The sequence below is a fragment of the Hemibagrus wyckioides genome, linkage group LG06, assembly GCF_019097595.1.
Source record: "Hemibagrus wyckioides isolate EC202008001 linkage group LG06, SWU_Hwy_1.0, whole genome shotgun sequence".
NCBI classification, from domain to species: Eukaryota; Metazoa; Chordata; class Actinopteri; order Siluriformes; family Bagridae; genus Hemibagrus; species Hemibagrus wyckioides.
The window spans coordinates 19,533,611-19,556,208 of record NC_080715.1 but is presented as its reverse complement, the minus strand read 5'-3'; the positions used below and the strand labels follow the sequence as shown (position 1 = coordinate 19,556,208).

At 37.8% G+C, this 22,598-nt stretch overlaps 1 long non-coding RNA gene across 1 annotated transcript; it reads right to left on the bottom strand.

The window, feature by feature from the left end:
* Positions 1 to 1,017: 1,017 nt before the first annotated feature.
* On the bottom strand, positions 1,018 to 22,125 carry LOC131354061 (uncharacterized). The gene is made up of 3 exons (XR_009204690.1): positions 22,016 to 22,125; positions 10,126 to 10,217; positions 1,018 to 8,184 (listed from the first exon to the last, which is right to left on the bottom strand). It is a non-coding gene; the product is annotated as an uncharacterized LOC131354061 (long non-coding RNA).
* Between the last annotated feature and the right edge of the window lie 473 nt (positions 22,126 to 22,598).

Genomic DNA, 22,598 nt, shown 5'->3' with positions numbered 1-22,598 from the left:
ACAACGGTGCCCTTCACAAGCGAGGCAGACACAGGTTAGGAAGCCACTAATTAAATGTCAGGCTTGACAGATTAAAATTATGAAATTTAAAATCGGCAAGTAGCTCTTTGTCATTGTCAAATTAAGAGGCCGGTGTGATGAGGAGCTGGAGATGGGACACTTTAATGGATTGAAAGGGAATGTGCTTTAGCAGTCCTGCTTATTGAGAAAAAAAGATTTTCCAGCTCCAAAGGTATTGAGCTGCATGTTCAATTCCTTGCTTAGCTAGGCTGTGACACAGGTGCCATTTGTATGCTGCCAAGCTTTTTCAGACCACACGATTTAGCACTTTTATTAATCCACACAAAAGCCTGAGCAAAGGCATCTGATACTGCATCCAATCCAGAAAGCAATCGTTTTAATATATAATGATTTAAATATTGTACTAAAAAAAAGATTTTTTTTTAAAGGATAATTCATTCTTATTTATCTATAGTCAAGCTAATATATTTTATTGCTGTTTCTTGCAGAGTGAATTATATAATTTAAGCATCTTGATATTTGTTATATTTACTGGTGGTAAATGATCCTAAAACAGATGGTGAAACAGTCGATTTTAAATTATTAAAGGTTTATGGTTCCACAGTCACTACCATAAATTCTTGATTGAATCTCTGAATACAAACTGAATCTCATGCCATATTATTCTGAAGGACATGGTGGAGTATTACAGAGGCCAGTCTGTGAGAAAAGACCTAATGAACCTCTTGGAGCAGGGGAAGCAACAAAAAAAAAGAAAAAGATGTTGCAGAGAGTTTCTCAAAAACCTTTGGTAAATTAGCAATGCTGGTTCAAAGGGTTTGCTAACCCATAGAAAACAAGGTCTAGATGCATTTGGGTTTGCCTGAGTTGAAGATACAGCTTTCGATAAAGTAGTGAACGAACCAGATGCAACTTTGGAGCAGCAACACTCAACAAGGATCAAAAAACGACACAAACTCAAGGTGACAAGATCCAATTAAATTTAATTACACCAGCTGCATTTTCATTTTAACTGACAATATTTATTAAGGAGCCACGTGGACTTAAAACAAGAAACCAAAGATAAATTATATCAGTGTAATACAGTTAGAGTATGCAGAATCCTGTGTTTCTCATTTGTAGTAATTAAGTTGGGGCAAGATGATTCCAGCGACGTTCAATAGTGGGAAAGGAAAAGATCAGAAAGTCAAAAGTCAAAATGTCATGAATGGGAGAGTAAACGTAAAAAGGTGCCCTGGTCATTTATATCAAAGGGGGATTAGATACTTACACCTTTGATACATGATACACATTACTGCAAATACTGCCATTATAATGCAGTATGCAGCATTTTAATTGTATTATTAGAACTGGTGGTGTAGTGGTGCAGCCTTACTGATCCTGGATCCCTAGTTCAGTCATGTCCGGATGAAATATCACAGGTTCTCCTCCGAACATGGGTTTCTTTATGGTTCTCTGGTTTCTTTCCAATTCCCAAAAAAAATGACAGTTTTGGATTGGCTATGCTAAATCCCCCCTTGGTGTAAATGAGATGGCCCACCAGACCCACCATTACATCATTATATGATATCATTAGATGATACATATTCAAAGAGTTTTAGACAGCACTAAATAAATATCCTATCTCAGAATTTTGTCTCCAGTCTTCTGCTTTCTTGGTACAGTCTTACGTTACAGGAAATGTCAAAATTGTGTGAAGTGAAAGTCACAGGGGAAAAAAGTCAGCTGGAATCAAGCTTTCTTTGCATCTAAACAAAATAAACCCAACTGGATTGTCTTTTGAGGTTCACTGCAACCTGTTTCAAGCCCCTCAATCATGTAGTCTTAACCGTCTTCATCTACTCCAAATATGACATGACACAAGAGTTAGAGTCTGGTGTGCCAGATCACTTTGTTGAGGTGAGTGAGTGGCATAGTAACTGGTTAGCCTCAGGTGCTGTGCTTCATACAGGTACCTAGTGTGTCTAGCCTATAAGGCATGGTTAACGACTTGCCCCGTGGTGCTCTGCTGTGTTCTCAAAGTGCACTCATCATTTGTTTTCTGCCGCAATGACATGGAAGGAAAGTGGCTGTCTGCCTAATATGTCACTAAGGAAGTGTGAAAATACTTACAGTCCAGTGCAGTCTACAAGGTTCTTTTGCATTTATCTGCTTTGACTTGTATGATTATATTAATTCATGTCACTGAGCTGTAAATTGGTTAGAGTGTTAAAATATTAATATAATCCTGGTTTTGTCAGGACATATAAAATGTTCAGAGCACAATATTTTATACCCAAGAGATACCACCTTATAGAGGTTCTGCAACAAATGAACACATTTGCATGATTCTTACATACCTTGCAATGCAGGAAATCATTCCAGGAGACTATGACATGAAGCTGTAAGCCTGGTATAATATATTAGTGGTCATTATAAGTTTTCAGAAAACTTAACATGCACTTGCCTTGGAGTTAAGTTGCAGGCTGAACAGAAAAAATGAAAATGTTTGATTCTGGAAAAAAAATTATGATGAACATTATATTGGTTGCTCTGATATGCTGTGTAGCCCAGCTCTAAATGAGTGCAGTGAATATAGCTTGCATAAACACCTGCATTACAACAACAAGAAAACATGTAAAAAAACAAAAACAAAAAAAAAACAGTGATGTTGAATATAAATGGAAATATTTTATATACATATTTTCTAAACATAGTTGATACAATTTACTGATAGTATGTAAAGCACATTTCTTGGCCAATATTGACAAGAATTACAACAATCACCTTGTTTAATTAGGAGAAAATATACACAGTTGTTCATTTGGAGGAATAATAAATGAAGACAATTTTCATCACTTCACAATGCTAAAGTGATGTTGATATTAAATGTTATTAAATGTTGTGGAAAAAAATAAATAGTTAAATGTAAAAGCTAAAAAATGTAAAAAAAGAAAAGAAAAAAAGAAAAAAAAAGTAAATGTGTAAAATGTGCTGTTTGATCTTCTCCCATCTGTGCAGGGAGCTACACTATCCACATCTGCTTCAGGGGTCACACAGGTCAGTGGAGCCACCAGTGTGGCTTTTATTTACTCTTAGTTCAGGACAGCACACATACAGCACCCTCTTAATTGATGTATGCAAAATGTGCTCCAAATTAGCAGCGTGATGGATCTATTGATGGGCCATTCAGCCCTGTCTACTCATCTATGTCAGCCTCTCAGTTACCTCCCTCCCCATTCTCTCCCTGCTGTTACATCTCTCTCTCTCTCTCTCTCTCTCTCTCTCTCTCTTTCTCCTCCAGCTTTCCTATCCTTTTCCTCTGGACCCATGCAGTCTAGGCTGAGCACCTTGCTCTGAATGGAAAATGAGGGGTTAGACACATACACGCACCTCTAGAACCTGTTGGATGTTCAGACACATGTCTCATTTGCAGTGTGTTACAAGACTGTGTCACGCTCAATTACTCTGTGTCAGAGTCTCCAGAGAGCCACTAGGGACAAGTGGTTACTACCGTCAGTGGAGCTGGTTCTCATGATTACATTAGTGGTTTTGCATATGTTAATGTTATTATATTATGAAAGCAAAGCTTATTTGGAACTTTATGTAAATCTTGCATTGCCAAAGTAAGATTAGGGAGAGAGGGCTGCCAGTTCATTACGTCAAACCACAATTTAAAAAAAAAACAAAAGGAAAAGCTGATTTTAAGTTGCATCTATCAGTTTAAAATAGGAGCAAGTGATGTTAAGCTATTCACTCAGCTATTCCTATTCAATGGAAAATATGAGAGCAATTGCAAAAGAAACTACAGCACAAGCAGCAGTGTGCTGAGGAGAGCTAGACTGCGCTCAGGCTCATAAATAGCGCAGCACATCCGCTGCTGCTAATTGACTCACACAGGCATTAGCTGGATTAAGTTAGAGCCCAAAGTTCATTAAGCAGATAAATGCATCTCTTAGCCTGCTAAAGAGCTCCTGCACTAACTCAACCCACTGAAAATAGCACTTAACCTCAATGGGGCACAACTGGGATAGAAACCCATGCTGATTTTAATACTCTGTGGAAATGTAGGGACTATTACATTTCACAGTTGCAGTATAATGAATGAGAGTTACCCTGTTGTATCTCCACATAAAATGATGTATATTAGATATAAAAACACTCCTACTTTAGCATACCTTCATGCAAACAATGTATATGTGATTAAGTGCCAGTGTTATCCAGAATGTCAGAAAGATTGTTTTCATTTCAACATGTATAACATTCTCTTGAATGAATTGGCAGATTGAAGGAGAAGCATTCTAATCCACAAACCTTTGTTATATGCATCGCGTAGAGTAGGGGTGAATTGTCTTTCGGCTATGGATAGCACAACAGTGGGAGCTCAGAAAGTGGTAGGGAGTGCTTTCATTGTGCCACTTAGACGACAAATTACCCAGACAATGGACCTCTAAAGTTGGCAGCTAATTCAATCGCTACTGTTGACTCCAGGCATTCGCTATGTTTGTCCCCAGTCGGAAATACTCCAAACTTCATCTGGGCGCAGTCAAACAAAATGAAAGGTAATATTCTTTATCTGCACTGGATAGCTTCAGATGAACTGCTCCAATATGAGTGTAAATAAGATTTAGTGATTCCATACTTCAGTTGGCCTCAACTCAAAGTGATTTGGATCAATATTGTCTGCCAGCCCAGCAGTGTGCGAGAGGGCCTCTACGCTTCACAATAAGAAGGCACGAGGGCTGTATTCAAATTTCGACAGTGTCAAATTAATTCCAGTGTTATCTGGAAATTCAATTAGAAGGGAACCCCCTCTCCCACCTCCCTTTTGTGAGTAAGAAAGTGTCTAACATCCCGATGTGACAAATTACAGTGCTCAGAGTGCATATCAAGCTGAAGTGTTGAGCCTTGCTAATCTTCCCTCTAATTCTCAATTACTGTAAAATGAAGCCATAAATCACAGGGACAGCCAGATCGATTGAAACATTGTTTTTGGAGTGATTGGCAGTCTCCCCAAAGGTTACTCTTTAAGTTGGATTAAGGTTACCAGTCTCAGAGGGCTGGAAGCAGCTTTGGAGGGGGGTTGAATAGGGGAGTGGGATGCGTGGCAGCTTTGGTGGGTGGGGGTCGAACTCAATCTATATTATTCAAGAATCCCAGTCCTTTAGGGGATACAGCAGAGGGACAGCACCAATTTTTAGCCCATCAGCCATCCAATTTTTCTCCTTTTCATACCTGCTGTAGTAAATGAGAAACAAATTAAATTTCTCCCTACTATCTCCACAGAAACCATTTAAATCCTTTTTGGAAACTAAATTGTCCCCAGACAAATCGCCCCTGGTTCTATGAAAATATACTATGGTGGTGCAACTGAAATAAATTTGTGTCACTCCAGATATGCCACTGCCTGTAATGCCATTCATTGGGGACTTGCAGAAAGGCTGGAAAGGGGAAATAAAAGTAGGGGCACTTTTGGTGAAGAACAAAAGGAGGAAGAAAGCAGGACCTGCTCTGCATGCTTGCTCCCTCCTCTTTTTGCTGCCCACCTCCCACTCACAGTGTTATTAATTTTGAACCAGAGTCTTCACATTCATGAGGTTGAGATTGAAATGTAAATGAGGCAGAGGGAGTGAGCAGTCAGCAGTGGCCCTGACCACGCGGCCAGTGTCACACTTGCACACAATACACACTCCAGCAGTTATCATTCACACAGATTAAGAGTGCAGAACATCAATCACTACATCAGGGAAACAATGAATAAAATGGCCCAACAAGGCCAATGGAAAATCCCTGACAGAGTGGAGTGGTGCACAGGACCATAGCTGAGCGGTGGTCCCTGATTGCTACACAGGAGAGCTTAGTTAGGCTGCCTGGCTTGGCTGGGGGAAATGTTGAGACTCAGAAGATCTATATGTTTTACTCTGGGACACTCGCTGATATTATGTATTATGTGAGAGATTATTGATGTAGGTCATTGTGTATATTATCAGATAAACCAAGAAGGTATTATGACCTGAAGGTCAATGAACAAGTGCTGGATTGGCACATTGACACTTTCATTTTTTCTCAAAATGCTATAAAGCTGCCATATTGTTTGGTTAGCTTATAATGAACTTTCTGGTTTGAAAAATATTGCACAGGACATTATCACTGACAGTTATTCTACATAATATGCTACGTTGCTGTTGGACTAGACTGGATAAAAAAGCATTTGACATTAATAAATAAAACTGGGTAGTCTGGGAGTTCTTCCATTTATTGAAGCTTTATGGACTGTGACGGTGAATATTTAAGGATTATTGGTCAGGATGGGAGGATGTATGACGGCTTCCACTGATGCATGAAGGCTTATTGCTGATGAAAACCTGGATATCCTGGATATGAAGCCTCAGTGATATCTTACTTTATTCTTTTCCAAATTACTCTGTTTGAGTTTCCATGTCACCTCAGTTTCACATCTAACCCAATCAGCTGGATCACTTACGGCATCAGGTTGATAACGACTGGTGGAATCTCATTTTCTTGTGAACCGCCATAGCACATAATTATTATTGTCTACCATCCCCTTTTTCTCTGTATTGTGCTCACATTCGACTTTATTCTAAACAAAAAGACTGGTTCTGTCTCTTTGTGCACATTTAAATTATGCAAACAGCATTTATGCTCAAATTTCCTGTATGAGTCAAGAAATAAACTGAGATAAAAGCTCCTAAAGTTATAGGAGATGAATATCTCAGGGGAATTCTTGTAACACAAATACTCAAAAGTTGACATAATGACCATAATTTAATTAGGTTACAAATATGTTTTTTGTTCATAGTGCTTCTAAAATGATCGAGGTTAGAGGTGTTTATGCTGAAATCAAATTCTATTTGTGTTTCAGCCATAATCCAAATAGTCCAATAAACATTGAGGTAAATGTGCTGTATCATCAAAGTCAGTCAAGAACAGTAATCTGAGTGCTACAGTGGGCCCAGTGTACTCACACTGGTCAGTTGAAGATTGGAAAAATGTTATAGTCTCCATAAATCTCAATTTCTGGTGCTGGGATTGTTTTCTTGGTGCATTTGGACCTTGTTTGAATACCACAGCCTGTCTGAGTATTATTATTGCTGATCATGTGCATTCATTTTGGGCCAAAATTTACCCAACTTATAAAGGCTAATTCTTGCACAAGGCCAAGTCATCCTAAAGTGGTTCCATGAACATTGGAATGAGTTTGGTGTATATCACTGGCCTCCCCAGTTATCTTTGGGATGTGGTAGAATGGGAGACTCACAGCATGAATGTACAGCTGACAAATCTGCAGCAATTATATGATGAAATCATGTCAACATAGGTCACAATCACATGGGAACATTTCCAGTACAATGTAGAATCCACGCCATGAAGAATTGCTGACGCTCTGAGAGAAAATGGGATCCTAACCACCATTAATATGACATTTCTGATAAAATGGCTGGTCTATGTTTATCAGCAGTATTAATGTGTTCCATACTCATGTGAATAAAATCTGGCTATAGCCAGGACATGGAAAACACAGCCAGTGATATCCTAGATGTTAGTGTTTTTTTTACCAGGCACCAAACAATTGAGCATGGAGCGCAGGGAGACACGCTGCATACTGACATTTGTGTCTCAATTTATCAAGTTACCACCTGACTGCATCGCCCTCATACAACTCCGTGCTTTCACTTGAGCCTTAACAAAAAGTGTTACATACTTTTTTACATGCTCTTCTGCAGGCAAACCCACTGAAACAAAATATATTCATATGCCACGTTTCTCCAGCTAGGCCCATCATCACTGCTGGGTAAATTTCAGCGTCTGTTTTAGGGACCTCTGCTTTCCCCGTGTCATTTTTTAATTGACAGTCAATTTTTTAACTCGGCTATAAACATCATTCCGTTCAATCAGTGCTGGTATAGATCAAATAGCAGTGGGCTGCTACAGATGCCTTCAACCCCGACTTGTCTCGCTGCTTTCATACGGTTTAACACTGTGGCACGCTTTTTTTAGCAGGAGATGGCTGTCACTGTATTTTGTCAGCAAAGCATAATATTTCTTCATCCTGGCACTCAACGGGAACAACATGAAAATACTGTGGTGCATACGTTGGTTGTAAATCACCCAAAGCAGTGTAGTGGCAGCAGGTAGAGAGAACTGTGTGCTGTCACGTTCCCCCTGTGGAAAACAGATTGGACATAAGCTATCATGCTTTAATCAGACTCCAATATAATAGACACCCCCCTGTGCAAAAACACTGTGCCAGCCAATGAAATAAAAAAAATCATGTGAAAAGCTTTGTCAGAGGCAAATTGCTTTGGTGGGCATCTAAAAGAGAACCCAAATGATCTGTTCATATATAGGCATTACAGAGATCACCAGTTGCCCTGTTCTTTCGACATTCTGTGTGTCCGATTCTTGTTGGCAACACATTTCACAGCCCGTGATTAAAGACAGTTTTTCATTCTTTCATTCTGTCTTTTTATTCTTCATGTTTTCTTCAATCAAGCAGCAGTAGATGTCTTACATTGCTGTGGTTCCTGGTTATGAGTATTAATACCATCCAGATGAAAATGAATTTGCACCATTTAAAGACCAGACATATAAAACGACTGCCTCAGTATTGAATTGTATTAAGGATGGGGAATTATTCTGACTGAGCCAAAGTTCTCTTCTTTGTACTTGAAATCTTTTATATAAACACATGGCAGCAGCCACATATTTAATGCTCATTAGTGCTTGGTGTCCATAAAAGGGCAAGTAACTATGTTGTGGTGCACTTGAGAGAACTGCGTATGAGATTCTAGAGCCTCCTCTGTGGCTTTCACCCATATAATTTTGGGTATGGCTCCAAATCTAATAACTTTCCATCTCACATTAGGGACCATCTGCCTTAAGCAATAAGCTTCACAGAGTCAGCACCATGCTATCCTGTAGATGCGCTGAGCCCTTACACCACTCAGTCCTTTTGGGGGGACAGATGTTCCCACTGCCCCAAAATAAAAAAAATCGAGTTAAAGCTTTCTGCTAGAGGATTTGCCCTGTTTTGCTGCAGTTGATTAGTGTTAACCAAATAAGCAAGACATTACTGACAGCAAGCTGCATGGAGTAGGGCAGCTCTTGAGACAGGGGCAGATGGCCTTGCTTGAGCTTCTGTAATGCTGTAAGACTTGTTGAGGAGTCGGCGGTATTGATTTCATTTCTGCTCTTAGATGCAACTACCATATCTACATGTGTCGGCACTGATATGGGTGGCAAGAAATCCAATAGTAGGGTCTAAAATGGAAGCGAGTGCGTTGGTGGCTGTTAAGGCTGTCAATCCCATCTGTTTCCTAAAGAAGCCTCCTCTACATTGAAAAAAAAAAAACGTCTGCTCTGGGAGGAACTGTATCTGGGACCACAATTATAACCCCACATACAACAACACCTCGCTCCATTATCATTAATTAGGAAGGCAATGATTTGGGATTGGGTTTCAGTCTTAAAATAGAGAGCTGTAGAGGAGGATGCCCTCAGGTGAATATAGACTCGAGAACAGCAGGGTCAGAGTCGTTTGATATTCTGTTGCTGAAGCGGTCACGCAGAGTAATGAATAACATTTATCTTTATATACAGCAAGCACTGAGTCAATGCAATACTGACTGTAATTACGCAGCAGTTATTACATGAGAGTTGTGGCATGAGGTCTCAATGAACATATCCATCAGTTGATCATATTGATCGAATACTTTATACTGTCGCCTTTGATAAATAATTTGCAAGAAACTGTGGCATACAGGGGTCTTGGAGTAGAGTTAAAGCAATCAAAATAACTCATCATACACTTGACACATTTATCTTTTGTTACCTAATATTGGAAGTAGTGTATCTTGTGTAGTGGGTTATTAGTGTGTATGTTTGATAAATGTTCCATCCGCGACTGCTGCGGTCCCCGGGACAGCTCGCTAGCACTGATGTACTTATTAATAATAAATTGTCTGTGCAGAATGTGAGAATTCTTCCTCCCTTTACAGTTATTGTGTAAACAAAAGACTGTTTGTGGTATCCATCTTAATAGAAGACATTTTATTCAATAAAGATAACTTGGTGGAGAAAAATGAGATCTCTTAACTCTCTCACCCTCTCTTGCCCTCGCTCCTTCTCCGTTTATCCTGTGACGTTTCCTGTTTCTGTCAGATTGCCCTTGGTGCTGTGTCACAGTGTAGCTCAGCCTATTGGAGAGAATAACAGTGCTAATGAACGTGTCCTTACAGCACTTTATTCCCCCTATGCAGATATACAGACAAGTCAGATGTAAGGTTTTGAATCTCCTGACATTAAGAGCAGTCCAAATGAGCTGCAGGAAAGTCATGGCCATAACAAACAACTGGAAAATGTAATAAAGGCAGCTAAGCATCTTATCCAGTCATCCAGAGCCTCCAAATCATATCTAAATAACTTCTTTTTTTTGCAGTAATATAAGTGTGAAGTTGTACATAGAGGTAGGCAAATAAAACAGCCCTGGTATGGGTTTACTCTTTTTTTTTGCCGTTGTGGCCAAAGTGTGGCTGGTCATGTTGAGGGTATAAATCTCCTTCACCTGGTGTTTTGTAAAAATATGGTGATTAAGTTTGTGCACTGCGGTCAGAGGAGAGCAGTAAATTACCCTTGTAACAAAGTTAACATTGATTCAGATAGAAGTGCTTGTCCACATGTAACAACGATAACCTTTTAGTAGATTTAGAAAACAAATTTGACACCCATTAAAATAAGGAATGAGTTGGTCCCCTTCCAAAGGAAGTAAAAGAAACTACTTGGAAGAGGTAGAGCCATTAATACCCCATGTTGCTCTTTTATGGCAACCCAGTAGGGGCCCTCAAGCAGCTCAGCCTAAAACTAGAATGACATAACAAATTACTCTGCAAAACATGAGGATACAATGGCTTATGGTTACTCACTACCCCTGTGAATAGCATATGGAACCTCAATGGATGCAATTGACTTTGCACTCGGTGCTAACAGGATTTAATTTAACAAATGCAACAGAACCCTTTAAATGAGCTGCGTAAACAACTTGCTAAAACATATTCTGTAAAAGAGAGTAAACAGTAGATAAAGCATGTTCTGAAGAGAAAAGAGAGATGTAAGTTGTGAAGAAAATCGTCTATAAAACATTAGTCTAATACCAGACATTTCCACAACAAAACACGCACACACACACACACACAAACTTTTTATATAGTAACACAAAGCTAAGATTTAATAAGCCTCCTTTCTGAGACCTGTTAAGTTATATTGCCCACAAACAGTGACTTATGTCATCTGGAGAAGCCACTGAGTAAAAAGTAAAATATTTTTACAAGTTGAAGTGTTAAAGTGACAAGTCTGTCAGAGAAAGTAGTTTGTCTTCTGCAGTTCAGTGAAAATATTATGAAAACTCAAAGACGAAGATGAGAGGGGAGTGATGGACAGTTCTGACATTCAGGGGCACTTAGGCAATTATTAACAGTTTATGCCAGTCACCACACTTGACACAACCCAAACAGAGTAGGTCTAATTTTACATTACACACCAGCAGACATGGGTTACTTTTAAAAAATGTGGGGAAACTCATTTCTGCATGTGTTTGGTGAGCAAACGTCCAAATTGGTGCTGCAGCCATATGTACGTATATGGTGTCCTGGGGGTGGTGTGAGTGTGAGTGCAGTATCATAGCTGGTGAAACAGGCCAAAAGTTGCATACTGAGCAGTCCAGAATAAACAAAATCAGAAAACCTAAACACACAAACAACACGACTCAGAACTACAATCAAAAGGCAAGACATTCATTAGACATACACAGAAAATCATTTGTATAAATACAGTGAATAAACCAGGGAGTAATGTCAGACTCACTCACAGGCTTTTTGCATTAGGAGATTTTATATATATACATATATATATATATATATATATATATATATATATATATATATATATATATATATATATATATATATAAACCTTAATGCAAAAAGCCTGTGAGAAAACAGCTTTGAATTGCAGCTGTTCGTTGATGCTTGGCTAGTCTGTGATCAGAGTGGTGAAATGGCATGCAGGTGTGGTGCAAGACCATAGGCGTTTCTCACAGCAGATGGACATCAGCCTGTCAACAGTAGTTCCCAAGGAACACGGGATGAATGCAGAGAGGTCAGCCTCTGTAAAATCTTTACCATGCTGTTCATGTCATCCAATGGAGACCTCAGCTATGTTTTGCTAACTGTCCAACAATTTTTGATGCACTCCTGACAGCACATTTCTTCCATGTAGACTGAAAGGTAATTGACGAAAATTGCTCATTGCTTCACAGTCTTGCCATTTAAAATCAAATGCGTAGACTCGGGTGCGTTCTCCACTCTACTATGTAGGGTAATTGTCCTCCAGATTGCCCACAGGGGCTCCACAAAAGCTCTAAGTATCCACATTCCTGTATAGGTTAATCTGAATTGAGTGTGGTTTTCAGAGAAAATCAAAACATCCTGATTTCCTGACAGGGCTGGTTTGGCATAAAAGCCTCCCCCAATTTCAAGGCAGCTCATCTGCATTCTGATGAGTGTTGCCAATAATTTGTTTCAGACAGACTCCACATAGGTCCACACATATAACTGTCAGGTATACTTTTAAAGCTATCTTCTGATGAGACAATGCTGAGCGAGCATGATCTCCAGACCAACAGTCACTGATGTATGTGACGGGTTTTATATGTTCTGGAGAAATCTCAGGAGGCATTATGGTTGCTGGTTTACTTGGATATTTTTTTGTTACAGAATAAATGAATAGGTTTAATCGGTAAGGTAATTACAAGAAAAAAGGATCTTTGTAATTAGAGACTAATGACAAGCTTTCTGCACACTCTTGCCAAACAGCTGTTTTGGAAAGGTAGGACTCCAGCCCTTTCATTGTGTATATTCCAACATATGAAAGTAATTTAGCTGCACTTAAGTGTCTACAAACAATTAGGGCAAAATGTAAAGATGTCATTATGTACAACTTCTGAAACCTTTTTTTTCCTCCTTCCTTCCTTGTGGGCCAGGAGAACAATTATTAACAATCTTCATCTGCTAGGTACACCTCATGAATTTTACATTGCCTCCTATCATTACCATAACTAGACTATCAAAGATATCTGAAGCCTTCAATATTCTTTTTCCTGACATTTTCTTTCAGATCTCTTGTCAGGGATCTGACCTTTGTCATCAATTAAATATTCACTGGAATATTTTGCTCCTCCCTTTCAGTGTTTTTTCGTCTGTACATTTATAAATGCATATGTGTGTGGAGGATACTGAGTGGATTTTGTGAAATCATATGTCTCTTTTTCATTTTGCATTGGCAGCATGGCACTGTTTTCTGTTATCCACACACTCTACTAATTCTCCCTCCTTCAGGCTGAACACACCATAGTTGTTGCCAAACAAAACAACACCGTATGGACTGTCCATATGATACAATAAGAAAGGCTTTCACATAACACTTAAATGTGTGTGTGTGTGTGTGTGTTTAGGGGCTGTGTTAGCAGTTGGCTTGCTGGGTTTTATTCATTAGGCTTGGGGGTTTGACGGACATCTCTGATATGGCAGCATAATTAGCATCTTCCGGCGCGCTCTTCCCCTTGCTCTGTTCTTTAGCATGCTGATGTCCTGTGATGCCCAGAAACAAGCATGAATTCTATGTTATCATTTAGAAACTGGCAGCCAGTATTAACAGACTGTAATTATGTATTTCCAGGGACACGATCAGTGGTAAGAACAAAGTATGCTGGAAAACACTGGGAAGACTATTGGGTTGTTTTGTACAAAATGTCCATCACACGCTAGGCAAGCCTGATGCTTTCCCCCCTCTCATTCTTTATATTTTTTTTCCTCTCCCTTAGTGTCTTGTTATTTTTACTATCTTTCCAGGAAAATGACTGGCTTATTAATGTCGCCAGTAATGTTTTGTCAAAGTGTTTACTAGGCTGTATGCAATGTGCATGTTATCTCGTTCAAGAGTCTGGAAAGGCTGGACATTTATTTTTTGCACTCATAATGCTTGCAACAATTATCCAGTAGACTATTTCTTTGTGTGTGAGCCCAGAAGGGTGTACAAACGATTTCTATGCTGATATAACTGCATTAGGGCTCTTTTCTTCCTGCTGAACAGTTTGGTGGAATTCATACGAAGCCGGCCGTAGACAGGGAGTGAACTCCCACACAGCCGCTACTGCCATTACCCTCATTATTGCATTACACCTAGCCAACCTCGATACATTTGTATCACCATGCTGTACTAATTCAAAGATAACACATGCCATCCATCATCCTGGTTGTTGATGTAAAATGGATGTAAAAAGTCTACACACCCCTATTAAAATGGCAGGTTTTTGCAATGTAAAAACTGAAACCAAGATAAAAATGTCAACTTTTTCTACCCTTAGTGTGAAATTACAACGTATAAAAAAAGTGAAAAACTTTTTTTAACTAATACTTTGTTGAAACACCTTTTTATTTTTCTTTCACCACTCAGCGATTTGGGTAAGAGTCTATCAGCATGGCATCTTGACTTGACAATATTTTCCCACTCTAGCTCCATCAAATTGTAAGTACATCTCCTGTGCACAGCCCACTTAAGGTCACCATACAGATTTTTATTTGTATACAGGTCCAGGCTCTGACTCTGTCATTCAGAAACATTGATCTTCTTTCGGTTAAGCCATTTCTTTGTTGATGTGGATGTACAATATTGTCATGCTGAAAGGTGTATCTTCAGCTTATTAGCAAACACCTGAAAGTTGTGCACAAAAATGGACTGATATTTGTAGCTATTCGTGATTCCCTCCACCTTACTAAAAGCCCCATTTCTGGCAGAAGAAACCCAGTACTAAAGCATGATGCTACCACCACCATGCTGCACCATGGGGGATTTTTTGGTAATTAGTTATTATGCTGTTTGGAGTTGGTTTCATCAGATCATAACACATTTTGCCACATGGTTTAGGATGATTTAGCTGAGCTTGGATGTTGTTGTGAAAAAGGGCTTGTGTCTAGCCACTCTACTCCATAGCCCAGACATGGGAAGTATATGAGAGATTGTTGTCACATGCAGTACTTGTGTATACTAGATATTCCTGCAGCTCTTTTTATGTTGCTTTAGGTCTCTTGGTAGCCTCTCTTGTAAGTTTTTGTTATCGGTGATGTAACTGTGTGGCTCAAGTTTCTCTATTTGAAATGTATTTCTACTCCACTTCTGATGGATATATTTCACTAAGTGAGACACCATGCATGCTTTGTAAACTCTTCATGAAACCATGACGAAAATCCTACAGAAACAACTGATCTTTATTTGGGGTTAATCAGAATAATTTCACTGATGACAGATGTATGATGATTACTTTTCAAAATGAGGTTGAATGTGATTGATTCATTCTGACAGAGCCACATTCCCAGTTATAAAAGGATGTGCACACCAGGTTGTTGTATCAATTTGATTTTTCCTGCTTTTCCTTGCAAAATGTTTTTGACTGCCACTTAATTTTTATACCTTGTAATTTCATATTGAGGGTGGAAAACATTCTCACATGATTTGTCTTGGTTTCCTTTTTTGAATCACAAATACTTGCCATTTAACAGGGTTATGTGGACATTTTTATATTTGTTGTATTAGTTTGTAGTAACCTCTCAGTTTAAAGCATTATGACACAGAGATTTCGCTTTCCACTGGAAAATTGGAAATTGCGTGATGTGTAATAAACATGTTATGAATAATATGAAGAATATTTCAGCATTAGAACTGAGACTGTGCTTTATCTATGAATCTGCCCTTTTGTTAATCTAGTATGATCTTTCTTTATGCTTAAGGCTTTGTTAGGAAAGAGTGATTGTACATTTAAATTGGCAATCACGACTTCCAAAAAACTCTGTTTTAGAACCAAGACATGATTATGTTGCCTGAAGCTGTTGAATTTTGATTAGGATGAGGTCTGTATTATACCATGTGATTCTAATTATTTACTGCCATGTGAAGGTTCAGAGGAACTTCAGCATGTATTATAAGAATCTATGTAGATCAGTGACAGAAGATCTCAATTTTGAATCAAACAAATTCACTAACATTCCAAATCCTGCCACATGTATTCAAAAGTCCAAATATAAACACGTCCCTCCTATTAAATTAAACAAGATCAATAATATAGATTTACACGACTGTTCTTGTATTACATTACTGAGCAATTGCTCTGATGTGAAGCAGTGAGCGAGGATCACATGGGCATAACCACAGCACTGTAATTTGTTGATTATGAAATGATGATTATGCTGATTGCCATTCAGTAGACCTAAAATAAACTGGCTCTATCCTTCTTCTAAATTCCTTATTTTTTAAAAAACACATTACTTAAACTTATCCCATAGCTGTGGAAATGGTGACAACAGAATGACGCTGTAATTGCAGGAGACTCCAAGTGCTTGCTGATTGCACAGGAAATGGTATTATTGCCTAGGCCTAACTGGAATCAGCTCCTTGTATTTAATTAATCCACACATACAAAGACACGTCTGTAAAAGTTTCACAGAACCTCAATTTGACTACAATTGTGTAAATTTCTTCTTATGCGTGTGGTAAACTCTACCGTTCATTAGCAGAAGTAAATAAACACATCCAATGTCAGACCTAATTTAAGGCATATAAAATATCCCCACTATATTGTATATTGTGGTTTAAAGAATATAATGGATTTCCATAATGAGTAACTGTTCTGTGATTCATAGTAAGCCCAAACAGCTGGCTTAATTTCCCCTATAAACATTTTCTGAATTCTAGTGTTTGTATTCCATGTGGTCCATATTTTGTATACGTTTTTGAGTGTCCATGTAGTAGAGCACACATTTTTGCCTAACATCATTAAAGAAAACAAAGCAATTTATGTCCTGTTACAAAAAATCTCATAACTTTTGCCTTGAATTTGAACTGCTGTATGTGGACTCAATGTACTTAGATTTAATGTTATAGTAAGTGTTTTTTTGGGGGGTAGGGGATAAAAAGTGTTAATGTGTTTGATTTTGTCTTCAACTCCTTATGCTTTCTTGAATCAGCTCCTGTTGTTTAGTTCCCTTATTGATCAGCAGTAACCATCAGTGCTTTCCAAGTCAGCGCTTCATGCTTTTCCATGATGTTCACTGATTAGGATAGAGTAACTCTTCTTTTCTGTGTGCTTGTTCCTCTCTTTTTTACTGTTTGGAGCAATTTGTTGAGAAAACATCAATCTGACTCTTTTAACATGACTTATATAACACCCTTTTGGTACTAGACCAATAGCTTTAAATCCAGGGCACTTTGGACAAACATCCAACAGCACACAATGATCAAAAAAGCTTTCCTGCATAATGCAGTGAAGGAGAGATAAAGAACTTCTGGGTCATTTAACTTAAAATCTAATGCTCCTGAAAGTACATAATGCAACAGTAAGTGGATTTTGTGAAAGCATGCTTCTTTTTTTCTTTTTGCTTTGGCAGCATGGCATTGTTTTCTGTTTCACACTCTTACTAAAACACTTATACAGATTCTCCTGCTTCCAGACTGAGCACAATGTAGTTGTTGGCAAAGAAAACAACATTGTATACACTGTCCATATGATACAATAAGAAAGGCTTTTACATAACACTCACTTACTGGCTTATAATTGTCTGACTTCATGACACCATCTGTCCAGAAAATTACACTACAGATCTCAGGCAGTATCACAGAGGCTTCTGCAAACAAGAGATGTTTCACAAACTCTGGCCTCCACAGGGATCTCAAAAATCAACTGATTAGCTGGCCATAGGGATCTATTCCCACATAACTCATTTCAAAAGACTTGCGTCTTGTAGCAAGCAGTGCAGCACAGTAGCCACTGCTTTTCTGAATCCCCTGTTTCCTACTCTCCCATTAAAACTTTCTTTGAGGCAACGGCTTATTTCACACAGGATGAATAAAAGTCGTTACAATCTTAGCACTGATCTCAGGAACATCTGTGAAATACGTGCTACAAGGTGCCTAAAGTGCACTGTGATATCTCGATGCTATCAGCAGTTTATTTCTCCCGAAGAAAGAGGGAGACCTTTTCACCTTTGAGTTTGGCATGGAATGCAATTCTATAATAAAAAATCAAAAATAAATACGTTATTGTATCAGGAAGGTATCAGGTCAGGGGATTCAAGTTATGAAAAATGGTGTACTGACAAGAAGGCAAGAGTTAAAAAATCTCACTGTCCTTTTCTACTGGTCAAGTCTGCAATAGTTTGGTGTTAGAAGAAGCAATATATTAATTTTCTTTATTCATCTCATTTTTAATTTCATTATTATTTTCTTAGTTTCTTACTTATCACTTTAAAGCAGTTACTACTAAAATGACATTTGACAAAGTTAAGCTACTTTAACCCTACAAATTCATCAGTTCTGGACATTTTTAGAATCTTGGGCCAACAGAAGACAAAGGGACATGTTTTATATTTTTTGCTTCTTTTATTCTCTCTCTCTTCTGCTCCCCGGTCAACACAATTCACCATATATGTACACAGTATTTGAGTATCAGACATAATGCATAATCTTGCTTGATTCCTAGCGGACAAGTTATAATGCCTGGATTATTTATATATATTATAACCCAAAGTGCACAATAAGTTTATTTAAGTTAAGTTTAGTCCAGTTTATGGACTTTATTTCCACACTACATACCACATTAGCATGTTCTTTTAGCCCTAAATTTACTTAAAATATAAAGCAGCCAACTTTGTGTATAAATGTAAATAAAAATTGTTCAATAAAAGCTCGGAAAAGGTGTTTGTTTCTGATGTATTTCATACAGAAAATCACTTTTAATACTTATGATATTATATTTCTTTGTTTGTTTAATTGTTTTCTTTTGGGTTCAGGTTGCTATGTTGAATCGTTTGAACTGTTTCTGCAATGGTGTAATCACCTGATTTTGTCCTACACACCACAGTTTAAAACAGAATATGTTGAAGCATCAGGCGACTCTTTTGTCATCAGCATCCACATTATATATATTTCATTTAAAACAGTGGGTCCTCTTACTGCCCTGCTAAGCACTTATACTGTTGATAAGGTCATTGCTTACATTACAAGAAGGCAGATCACCGTTAAACATTCGTCCTATGTTGCGACATGTATTACTTTTCACTTTGTACTAAAGATTTTGTCAGTCATTTGTGTCTGTCAATACTGTGTAATCAATAAGCTCTTCAGTCATTTTGACATTTTACCTCTCCAGTGTCAGGTCCAGGATATGTTAAATAATCCATCTGCCTGTTCGAAGCTCTAAAATAAGTGCAGCTTATATGGAGAAAAAAACTAGGAAATATACGATTTTTTTTCTGGAAATACCATTTTTAACAAATAATCTCAGCTATTTCATTGTCAGTACTACATCAGATATGCAATGTTATTTTGGCTGAGAGTGATATTTATTGGGTAACCAATGATAAATTACAGGATGCATTTAAGGGTTTTTAAAGATGTTAGACATGCAAACGGATATTTCCTTCTAAGGGTTTTATCAATGAGCTTTTGTATTAACGCTGGATGTGATGCCAAATACTGTTACCAGTGATGACTACTTGACTTAACAAGCACAACTCAATTTTGCACCAGACAATTCCCAGCAACCCATTCTGAGTAATCTGGTCCAGGCTGCGCTATTCAAATTACAATTGAATTCATCTTTCATAGCTTCATCTAATATAGGCGTTTCTCTAGTCAAATCATCCTCTCTTAATGGGTTCATCAATATAATATATCAAGCCCTCAGGGGATGGAGCGTAAAATAAGCTAACAGGAGAGATCTGTTTTCATAAACTTGTAGCAGATTATGTACCTATGACATTTATTAGCTTTACAAGGAGCCTGTAAAAGCCAGGAAGTCTGTTATCACACACACACACACACACACACACTAAAGCTCATTTTCTGTATCTGCACATGATAGGGTTGAGCAAAATGCTCAGAGCTAAAATTTATTATGCATTGGGAAGGCTCTTCATGTCATCCCAGTGGGTCTCGAGACATCGATATCCTCCAACTACACCAACTCTCTCACAGCGTAATAGACTTCATTGTTCAAATATTAAAGTTTCTGCTATTGTTTGTTTCATTACCAGTCACTATTAAGAAGGTGATACAATATGCAGGGTGGAGGCCTTTATCTTCAAAAAAAAAATCTTAAATACAGTGCAAAGTCGTGTTTTTTACTGAGGTTTGTGGAAATGTTCAAGCAGATCACATAGCTGAATGGAATCATTATTATTATACACACATACTGCAAAAATGTGATACTGTAGAAATATTTATTCCATACTGTTGAGTTGGCCACTGTTAGGCCTTGAACAATTTACCAGCAGGATATTTTTGCAGATATTGATTAACGGTCAGCAATTGTAAAACATTTGGGAAATAGAGAAATGGGCTGTAATCAGAAAAGGTAACATTCCCTCTGGCTATTTATAGACCCATGTGCCCTTTGCCGTCAGAAAGGTAGCTGCAGGAGCGGCTGTGTAAGCTGTACTAAAGACGCTGGTTTATTGCTGGTTTCACTAGAATCACCAGAGCTCTGCTCCTATCATTCACTTGCTAAAGGTCAGGATTTCACTTGACTTCTAGTACACTCTTTCTCCTGTGCTAGGGGCCACTTCATCCCAGCATTTGTTACCTATATTATTCCAAAATTTGCTATTACACGAATACACACAAGGAACACTAATGATACAAATTAATCTTATCACTAATAATATTATCTATGATGAAAGTCAAAATATTTACAATGCTAATAGTCCTGTTTGAGGACTTATGCACCTTTTTCTCATGTGTACAAAAAATCTGTTTGGTGAAAAGGGCCAACTTAGAGCAAAATAAACAGCTAGAGCAGTTGATCTCATTAGAGATTATGTGAAAGCGTTCCTTCAAATGAAATCATTTTTCTCGAAGGTGCCCCTAGCTAACTGTGATTAATTGTGTGTGTATTGGTTTTGGTTTATTGCATTATTCTCTTATGACCCTTATCAATAATGCAGTGACGTTATTGGCCCATGTGTTTTCTATAGAAAGTTAAGGTTGACATAAATGGTTATTAAAATTTTTTACTTATGCTTTTTTTCTAAACACATTTTATGTTATTCCATTTTGACCTCTGCATTACTTTCAAGCAAAGGTTCAGTACTCTGCTAAGCCACCAACCAGTTTGTTATTCTGACTTTGGAAAACAGATCTAGTGAAAAAAGTCATTTATGGTAGCGTTGTAAAGATAGGCTCTCAAACTCTGCATAGTTTGTGAATAAATAAATAAATAAATAAATAAATAAATAAATAAATAAATAAATAAATTAATTAATTAATTAATTAACAGACAGACAGTCAGACAGATAGATAGATAGATAGATAGATAGATAGATAGATAGATAGATAGATAGATAGATAGATAGATAGATAGATAGACTTTTTCTGATTCCCTGACTGGGATGAACCAGTGAACAATTTAAAAGTGTAAGATATTAAATTTTACTAAACATCAAAATCCAGCTTTTGATAAGAAAACACATCAACAGCCTACTCGCATTAATTCAGTAAACACAAGTAAAGTTCTTCAAATGATTATAGTGAAATCTATTCTGACAAGTTTTATGTTACTGTAATTGTTATGGCGTAACTGTTCTTTATGCTAAAGTAACTCAGGAACTATAAAACAGGAACTATGTAGTAGACCAGAGTTCCTGTGCTAATGCCCTGTGGTAAGCCCCTTAGAAATTCAATAATCTTTCACTTGTGTAAATGAACATTCAAATTTACTTTGTACATGTGACATCTGGCAAATTTCATGTGTACACACAGCAGCTGTAGCTTTAACTGTTATTAGCTTGATTTTTTTTTAAAAAAAACAACATTCATTTTGGTTCGATTGAAATTAACCAGATCTAGTCAATATTTTAACATAGCCTGATGGAAAAGCAAAGTTTTCACTTACACTGAAATATATTTGACCTCAGTCAGGAAATTGCAGACAGTTATTTTCCCCTGAAATGCTCCTTATTTGCCGAGCAAAACGATTAGCATGGCTTCCAGCAATGTTGCCCCATGTAAATTGCAACACCAGGCTGCTTCCTTTTACATTTATAGTCACACTTTGTCTGCTCTGTATATGTTTAGCTCCTTCTGCTGAATCTGCTGATGTAGTATTAGACTGTATTATTATAAACGTATGTAAATATAAGTTTATTATAATATATAACTTTATTTTGGAACACCATACCAATACTGGGTAGGAGTCCTCTTTGCTCTCAGAACAGTCTAAATGCTTCGTGGCGCAGATTCTAAAAGGTGTTGGAAAGACTTCATTTGAGATTCTGCCCCATGTTGGTGAGACTTCATCATGTTATTGCTGCACATTCATACTCCAAATCTCCATTCTACCACATTTTAAATGTGCGCTATTACATTCAAGGCCCATGTCTGAGCAGGCCATTAAAGTAGACTGAACTCATTGTCACATTTATCGAACCAGTTTGAGATTACTTGCACTTTTGGACAGTGTATTATCATCCTGGAAG